This window comes from Anolis sagrei, chromosome 2 (assembly GCF_037176765.1).
Source record: "Anolis sagrei isolate rAnoSag1 chromosome 2, rAnoSag1.mat, whole genome shotgun sequence".
NCBI lineage: Eukaryota > Metazoa > Chordata > Lepidosauria > Squamata > Dactyloidae > Anolis > Anolis sagrei.
Window position 1 is genome coordinate 272,215,743 of NC_090022.1, and position 10,044 is coordinate 272,225,786.

A 10,044-nucleotide genomic window follows, 5' to 3' on the forward strand; every position below is an offset into this window, starting at 1 on the left:
ATGTGTTGGAGAATAAACCGCAGTTTTACATGAACTTAGAGAAATTGACTTCTATAGCTGATATTAGAAAAAAGTTGATTTTGTATTTCTAGAATAAGTCAAATTAATGTGGAATCCTACTCTATCAAAAATAATGTATCTGTCTTATACTTTGAGTTAACATGTAAAATAAAATTAAAATTATCCAGAACTGTAATGTAGTCGTCAGGGTTTGATTTACCACTCCTTTTTCAGCCTGTAAAATGGAGAAAATTGTAACCTCAAAATCATGAATGTTTGCCTTTGTTTCCATCCCGACATTTATAAATCAGAGGAGTTGTTTCTTCAAGCAGTTTCTCAGCAACATGTAACTGTATTAACACAGCTGTCTGAAGAGGGTAGTCCAATAAAATGTAGCCTTTGTCAAGAGAGCAGAAAGGAAATTTTATTAGTGTGCTGGCCAGGATGTTCCCACAAGATGCGCCTTCTCCTCTGTTTCATATCATTGGTCAGATCTACATCTGTCCATTTCTCCCTACCCCCGAATTGCCTCCTAACAGTGAACTTTCTTCCTCTTTCTCATTAGATGTTTTTAATTTTGCTATCTAAAGCAATTAAGTGGATGGGCTGAAGCAGAAGGCTACATTAAATATGTTATTAAGCCCTGTTCTTTCATTATGATGAACAGATGTATTTCAGTAAAAAGATCATTTTGTGATTCGACCGCTCTGATCTTTTGTAGTCAGTTTGCCAGTCTCTCTTTAATGTTATTTATAGGCACACAAAAATCTAACTCTCCACTGAAAAAAGGATGCAATTTTTTAGTTTCTTTGTGCTTGGGAATTTACTTAAGAGAGTCTTAGTTGTTGTCGAAGGCTTTCATGGTCGGAATCACTGGGTTGCTGTGAGTTTTCCGGGTTGTATGGCAATGTTCCAGAAGCATTCTCTCCTGACGTTTCACCTGCATCTATGGCAGGCATCCTCAGAGGTTGTGCGGTCTCACAACCTCTGAGAATGCCTACAATAGATGTAGACAAAACATCAGGAGATAATGCTTCTGGAACATGGCCATACAGCCTGGAAAACTCACACCAATCCAGAGTCTTAGGTCTTTGTTGCACAAGGCAAGCAAACTGGCATTGAATCTGGACTTTGGTTGGTTCCCTATCAGATGATGCCATGTCTGCTCTTCCTTACAATTAACCCATGCACCACTATTAGAATCATAAAATCATTGAGTTGGAAGAGACCTATGGGCCATCCAGTCCAACCCCCCCCCCCCCCCGCCAAGAAGCAGGAAAATTGCACCCCCGACAGATGGCCTCTGAGGATGCCTGCCATAGATGCAGGCGAAATGTCAGGAGATAATGCTTCTGGAACATGGTCATACAGCCCAAAAAACTTACAGCAACCCAGTGATTCTGGCCATGAAAGCCTTTAACAACACAACTACTAACTGGCCAAGAAGGTATAGCAGGAGAGCTGCATTGCAAATAGAATTTTGTGCAAAACAACAGACTCATAAGAAACAGTAGACTCAAGCAGATCCCAATATGCAATCAAACCTAGGACGGAATCATAGGAAAAGCAGCAATCAGTCCTCTTTGTCATGTTTGGGAGACTTCCATCCTGTGGGTGTTCCCCATCCAGCAGATGAGCTTTCTTCTTCAAGCTCTCTGCTGGAAAATCTTACTCTTATCTTTCATCTGTGTTCAGAGGTACAAACTGTGATTTCAGTGTTTGGCTCTTTAAAAAAAAAATCAGCATAGTGCAGGGAAATAACATTTTATCACAGTAAATCCTATTGAACTCAATGGACCTTACATCTGAGCACGCAAGGATAAGATTTCTCTAAGGCCATATTTATAGATATAATTTCAGGTACTCAATTCATTTTTTGTCCAAATGGGAATGAAATGGAGGGATCCTATTAAACATTTCTTTTCTGTTCTCTATTGTGATTAAGATAGGGAATGAAAATGCGTTCTCCTACAGATACTATACTCAAGGATCTATTTTCCAACTCTGTCCACTTACTTAAATATTGCCTTTGTGGCACCATCATCTATACAACTGACAACGTTAATTACAATCCTTGTCGACATGAATGTAATTAACCTAATCAGCCCACCATGGAACTGACAGAAATGCTCTTCTGTCACAATTAGTTCATAACATATAATCCACTATGAATATGGGTTCTCTTCCCAATACTCTTGCAGTACTAACAAATTGTTTTATTGCCTCTCTCCTCTGGGCAACAACTCACTGTGGCTTTGGTGTTTGTTAGGACAACCTATGATTAAGCCGTGTTAAGTAAAAAGAGTCAGCTTTGACTTACTTTTTCTGATAGAAGAGGAAATATACATCCCGAATAGACTACTGGTTACATCCCGAATAGACTACTGCAACGCACTCTAAGTGGGGTTGCCTCCGAAGATTGCTTGGAAGCTTCAGCTAGCCCAATGCTCAGCAGCCAGGTTGCTCATATGAGCAGGGTGCAAGGAGCGGACAACTCCCTTGCTACACCAGCACCACTGGCTACCTATTAGCTTCCGGGCTTGATTCAAAGTGCTGGTGTTAACCTATAAAGCCCCAAACCTTTCTGGCCCAGTTTAATTGTCCGAACATATTCCCCTCTAAAAACCATCTAGGACCTTAAGATCATCCAGGTAGACCCTGCTCTCACTCCCACTGCCATTGCAGTCGCATTTGGTGGGGACGAGAGACAGGGCCTTCTCCGTGGTGGCCCCTCGCCTGTGGAACTCCCTCCCTGATGAGGTTAGATCTGCCCCCTCCCTTCTGACCTTCCGGAAGAAACTTAAATCCTGGTTATGGGATCAAGCGTTCACAGAATAGTTGTTTTACTAGGAAAACAAGATTTTATTGGACTGTACTTGGACTGTTTTGGACAACTATTTTAATATGGCAATTTTAATCTGCCGAACTAGTTCTAATGTATATATGTAAATGGATGTATTTATTGTGTGTTTTATATCATGCTAGGCATTGAATTGTTGCGTGTTTGGAAGCCATTCGGAGTCCCTCCTCGGAAGTCGAGAAGAATGGGGTATAAATGCCTGACATAAATAAACAAACAAGCAATCATAAGGAGGGCGGACATAGTGGGGCTGGTGATCAGCTTTGTAAAATGCTGGGCATCATTTCAGAAGACTGTAATGCCTTGGGCACAGGTTATCTGAGTTAGTGCCCACACTTCCACGGATGCTATGATTGGCCATGGGGGCTTGGCTCAAATGCCCACTGATAAGATCTTTTAGGTGTTTGACAAACACAGACTTTTCTATGGTAGCCCCATCTTAATGAAATGCCCTGCCAGAGGATGTGCACATGACTCCTTCCTGAACCAGACTGCCGATTCCAGTGTGTTATGATATCTGTGGATGTCTTCATTTCATTTTAGGGATTGTCTTCTAAAGCAGTGGTTCTCAACCTGTGTGTCCCCGGGTGTTTTGGCCTACAACTCCCAGAAATCCCAACCAGTTGACGAGCTGTTTCGATTTCTGGGAGTTGAAGGCCAAAACATCTGGGGGCCCACAGGTTGAGAACCACTGTTCTAAAGCTACCTGGGTGAGATTTTTCCCCCAAATATGGTACAAATATATTTTAAATTGAAAAAGAGGCAGGCAAAGAGTTTGTGTTTCAAGATGGTTAAGTAAGCAGCCTGACCTTCAGGACAATATGATTGCTGCTTATGGCAAAAACAGACTAACTCTGAAAACTGCAGCTGTGTGAGTGAAGTAGGGCAAGTGAAGGGCACATCTGTGGCAGCTACAGGGCACCCAGTGTGAGCTTGCTCAGCCTAGCTTTCCGTCTGGCATGCTATTTTACTATGTACCATAGAGCAAGAGTTCTCTCTACATGGAGAAGTATTTAAACCTGGGAAACAGCTGTCATCTGCAGTTTGAAGTCCTGTACAACAGCCTGAAATGTCATGTGTCCAGAGAGGTGTTTTTAACCAGTTATTTTAAGCAACAAATGACATTTTCCTCCTTTTCTCCCTTAATTGTGTGGAAACTAAATTCTCAGGCTGAAACACCAAGTGGGAAAGCTTCACGCATTTCTTTAGTCAGGGATCCAATGCGCTGGGGAGCAGACTTTCCAGCCAGAGGCCCTTTCATACTATAGAATTATAGCACTATGATATCACTTTAACTACCATGGAAACATCTTATGAAGCCCTGGGGTTTGTAGCACTAGCAATCTCTGGCTGAAAATTATAAATTTGTTGGGTTGTTGTAGGTTTTTTCGGGCTATATGGCCATGTTCTGGAGGCATTCTCTCTCTCTCCAGAAGACAATGCCTCTAGAACATGGCCATATAGCCCCAAAAAACCTACAACAACCCAGTGATTCCAGCCATGAAAGCCTTAGACAATACATATAAATTTGTTGTTTCTGTGTGTCTTAAAATCCTTCCTGACTTACAGAAACTCTAAGATGAACCTATCATAGGGATTTGTTCAGAAGAGGTTTTCTTTCCTCTGTGGTTGAGAGAGTGTGACTTGCCAATGGTCACCCAGTGGCTTTCATAACGAAGCGGAGAAGGGGTTCAAACCCTGGTCTCCTTGGAGCCCCTGGTGGTGCAATGGGTTAAACCCTTGTGCTGGCTGAGCTACTGCCCAAAAGGTCAGCAGTTTGAATCTGGGGAGCTGGGTGAGCTTCCATCTGTCAGCTCCAGCTTCCCATGTGGGGACATGACAGAAGCCTCCCACAGGATGGTAAAACATCCGGGCATCCTCTGGGCAACATCCTTGCAGACAGCCAATTTTCTCACACTAGAAGCAACTTGCAGTTTCTCAAGTTGCTCCTGACATGAAAATCATCATCATCATCATCATCATCATCATCATCATCATCTTTATTTCTACCTTGCCACCATCTCCCCAATGGGGACTCGGGGTGGCTAACCTGAGGCCAGGCCCAAAATTATAACAAAACTAATACAAATACAGCAAATAAAATACAAACAAGCAAAATACCATCAGAATAAATACATAACAAAATTAAAATAAAATAACAGGTCCAAAATGACATGAAAAGAAATAAGACAGAGTGGGCGGGCCGGATATATTAAAAGTGAAGTTGATACAATTTGATAAAACTCTGGATGAGATGGGTAGAATATATTTCTGAGAGAGAATGTGTTTATGGGGGGGGGGGGGACTCTGGAGGAATGAAAAAACTATTGGGTTAAACCTTAGGGCGCGGGGGGGGGGGGGGTGCATCATGAGGATACTGCTAAAATGGGAACAGATTAAAGCTGGAATATAGATTCATTTGCCAAAAAAATCCAGTGCTCAACCCCCTCAACTCCAAATGGATTCTATAGGATAGGATTATGGCAGCTAAAGCGGAATCATAGTGCTATAGCTGTGTCATTTAAAAGGGCTATTCATTTATAAAGTGTCAAACAATGCCAAGAGGCACCAGCTAATGTTCACACACACTGTCAAACCAATCTCTGCATCTGCCTTGTCAATCTTTCCACCTGAAGGGAGAAATTGCTAAAGAGAACACAAAGGTGCCTTGGAAACCCATGCCTGATGAAAACAAGCCCTTTGATTTCTGATCATACCCCAGAGCACTTCAGAATCAACAGCTTTTGCAACAGTGGAAGTTCCTCTGGATACGTGGGAGCATGCAAGCCAACTCTCCGAAAGACTCTGATAGCTGAATGTGACTCCTCTTGAGAAAAATACCCTGTGGGTGAAGTGAAATTGAATATGGCCACAGGGCTATGGGAACAGCTTGTAAAATTTTATGGAGGAGGGGGGAAGTAATAAAAAGGTACAAATGCCAAGAGGCAGGCTAGTGACTCATTAACTGAAACCCAGCTATCAGTTATTGAAAATCTAACAACACAAGGCATCTGTCAGTGAAGCTATGGTTTATAAGCCCCAAGTTCTGTGTGTCAACAAAATGAGAATGTTGCCATCGGTTTCGCAATAGGAGAAGATAAAGATTTACCATCTTCCAGGTACTAGGATGCAGAGGGAGGTGAGATGTCTGCCAAATGGAAAAGCAGCTGCCACCAACATCTGGATCTGGTGAACAATTTTTGCTCCAGGCTCATAAAGGGATCTGTTGAGCACTGAAAGGGCAATATAAATCTATAGTTATTTTCACACGTGAGGCTTCAACCAGTTTGTTGAATTTGGGTCTATAACACAAATTAAAATCTCCCTCAGCCATAATTAATGTTGATATCCTCCCTACAAAATGTAATTACATTGAATTCTGGCCATGGAGGGAAATTAAATTGATAAAGACAGTGGCAGATGGTGTCAGAGATACAAATTGTAGTCTAAAGTTGAAAAGAGCTATCTAAAACGCTGTTCCTCAACTAGGTTGGACAGCTCCTTTGAAGTTCAGCCTAAACCCCAGAAAGAAGTCACCACCTCACATGATAAGGAAGACACCTGAAAGCACGAGAAGAGGCTCCCTGGAGCCAGATCTCGCCTCCAATGTGCAGAATAGGATGAGAACACATGACAGAGAAGCTAGTTCATGGTCTCCAATGTGCCTTCCTAGTTTACATGACAGTAATTGATAATGCCCTAATCACAAATCCCCAAACAAAGATAAAGGTAAAGTTAAATCTGGCAACCGAACTGATTGACAACTGGCAAATACAGGGAGAAAACGTGGAGGCAGTGACAGACTTTGTATTTCTAGGTGCAAAGATTACTGCAGACACAGACTTCAGCCAGGAAATCAGAAGACATTTACTTCTTGGGAGGAGAGCAATGACCAATCTCGATAAGATAGTGAAGAGTAGAGACATCACACTGGCAGTGAAGATTCGCATAGTTAAAGCAATGGTATTCCTTGTAGTAACCTATGGATGTTAGAGCTCGACCATAAGGGAGGCTGAGTGAAGGAAGATAGATGTTTTTGAACTGTGGTGTTGGAGGAAAATTCTGAGAGTCCCTTGGACCACGAGAATATCCAACCAGTCCATATTTCAGGAAATAAAGCCCTACTGCTCACTAGAGGGAAGGATATTAGAGGCAAAGATGAAGTACTTTGGCCATATCATGAGAAGACAGGAAAGCTTAGAGAAGACAATGATGCTGGGGAAAATGGAAGCAAAAAGGAAGAGGGGCCGAACAAGGGCAAGATGGATGGATGGATGGCATCCTTGAAGTGACTGGCTTGACTCTGAAGGAGCTTGGGGTGGTGACAGCTGACAGGGAGCTCTGGCGTGGGCTGGTCCATGAGGTCATTAAGAGTCGGAAGCAACTAAACGAATCATGTCCAGAGTCATGTCCATCTCTGGGTGGTGGTGCTTAACTCCATTTCTAAGCCGTAGAGCCGGCATTGTCTATAACCTCCTAGGCCATGTGGCCAACATAACTGCATGGAGCGCTGTTACCTTCCCACCAGAGCGGTACCTACTTTCGAACTGCTAGGTTGGCAGAAGCTGGGGCTAACGGTGGGAGCTCACCCCACTCCCCAGATGCAAACCGCTGACCTTTTGGTCAGCAAGTTCATCAGCTCAGTGGCTTAACTCACTTCACTACGGGGGGGGGGGGGGGGTCCAAACAGAACATCCATTATTACCAGTATCAGTAATATTTACATTTTTACTCTGCCTTTTCTCCAAAAAGCTCAAGGCAACATAGACCATTTCCCACATTTCTGTCCTTATAACAACTTTATAAGGCAGGTTAAACTAAGAGGTTGTGAATGGCCTGAGGTGAGCTACATAGATCAGTGGGGTTTGAAACGGAGTTTCCATGCAGACAATTAGCTACTGCATCATGCTGATATGTCATATCCTCCAATTGTTCCAATTTGGGAAGGGCAATCACAATGAATCCCTTTGTTGCCCCATTTTTCTGCTGTTTTTAAAATATTCCAGAATCTCTCTCTTCTTCCCATTTTCCCCTTTGGGCATGCTTCTGTTGCTGCCAAGGGAGGTCAAGATGCAAAAGTCACGTGCATTCAGTGAGGGGGAGGAGCAGGGCAGAGGAAAAGGCCGAAACTTGCCCTTCCCTGTAATCACAAGGAAAAGCAAACTGCTTCAGTCTCTCCTAGCTTACTCTGGAGAGGTTTTTTTGTTGTTGTTGTGTCAGGAGCGACTTGAGAAACTGCATCCTTAAGGATACCAAGGTGCTTGTTTATAAAGCTATTGTCCTCCCAACCCTGCTATATACCGTCGAGACGTGGACTACAGATGTCACATGCAACTCCTGGAATGATTCCATCAGTGCTGCCTCTGAAAAATCCTGCAAATCTCTTGAGAAGACAAGTGGACAAATGTCAGCGTGCTGGAAGAAGCAAAGACCACCAGCATTGAAGCGATGGTCCTCTGCCATCAACTTCGCTGGACCGGCCACGTTGTCCAGATGCCCAACCACCGTCTCCCAGAGCAGTTGCTCTACTCCAAACTCAAGAATAGAAAACAGACTATTGGTGGGCAGGAAAAGAGATTTAAAGATAGACTCAAAGCCAACCTTAAAAATTCTGGCATAGACACTGAGAGCTGGGAAGCCCTGGCCCTTGAGCTCTCCAGCTGGAGGTCAGTTGTGACCAACAGTGCTGTAGAATTTGAAGAGGCACAAATGGAGGGTGAAAGAGAGAAACGTACCAAGAGGAAGGTGTGTGAAGCCAACCCCGACTGGAACCGCCTTCCACCTGGAAACTAATGTCCTCACTGCGGGAGAACATGGAGGTCAAGAATAGGGCTCCACAGTCACCTACGTACCCACCGCCAGGACACCAAACTTGGAGGACAATCTTACTCAGACAATGAGGGATCACCTAAGTAAGTGTGTATGTGTGTGTGAGAGAGAGGGGGGGGGGGGAGGGAGGGAGAGACTGATTCACATGTAATACACTAGCTGCAAAGCATATTTATGCGTATGTGCCTTCAAGTCTCCTGTGGACTTAATGGCAACTCCATGAATTTCATAGGGTTTCCTTAGGCACGAAATGCTCAGATGCAGTTTTGCCTGTTCACTTTATGAACCTGGAAAAAAAGGTCTGGCTCTCCCATACCAGATACTACCAGCTTTCAGTCTGAAAATTCCTTTGCACAAAAGCTGTAGCCCACGGGTCTTTTCCAGACCAAGCAATCAGCCTGAAGTGGTTTGCTGCTTGGCATCAGGACCTTGGCTCAGAGCCATGTACTATCATTAAGACATGTTTATGGTGGTTGAGGATCCCCCTCCCCTTTAAGTTCATTTTGAGGGCCAGCTTCATTTTTTATTATTATTATTATTTCCAAGACAGGCCTCTCCACACACCCACGTCTTCAGTGGAATGTGTTAATAATTTGCTTTGTGGAGATGAAAGGCTCTTTGATAAGAAGCAGCACAAACACAGCCTCGTCTGTTCAAAGGTCTTTGTCCACCAGACACAGAAGCCATGGCTTGAGTGGACAGACCTGCCATGTTGGAAGTATTTTTTTAAAAACAATATAAATTACTACCTTTCTCCTCTTTAATGTCTTCAAAGTTGCAAATCTTATTCTGGAACACAATGAGGAAATTATTTGGTTCCCTTGTCTCTGTCAGCAAAGCACATATTTTGAAAATCAAGATTAAACAGTCCATTGTGAGCAGATTTTCTTCCATTTCGAGGTGTCAAAAGCCAGGAGACCACAGGACCTTTGGACCCAGTGAGAGGAGCAGGAACTATACCTAGATATCAACTGACAAAAGGATTAGTCAGGTTTGCTTGTAGCAAAAGCGCTAAAGAGTCTTGCTGTAAGAATTTCATTGTGATGTCTTCTACAATTTTAGACTCACCTTTGGTAGTATTTGAAAAATTATGTTTGTATATCTTCTATGTATTTAGGTATAAATCCCAGAAAACTGCCTCATACTGAGTTGGCTGATTGGTGCATCCAACTTAATAATATCTGTATGAGGGTACATGTGACTCCCCATAATGATATTTTGTTTTGAATTTCAAGGAAGGGGAAAGATACTTGCATGATTTTCAGCATCGTGTACCAAAATGATTTGGCCAAAATAACAGATCTTGAAATAGTCTTTTGAACTGCAACCACCCAAATCCCCTCATCTAGCATGGT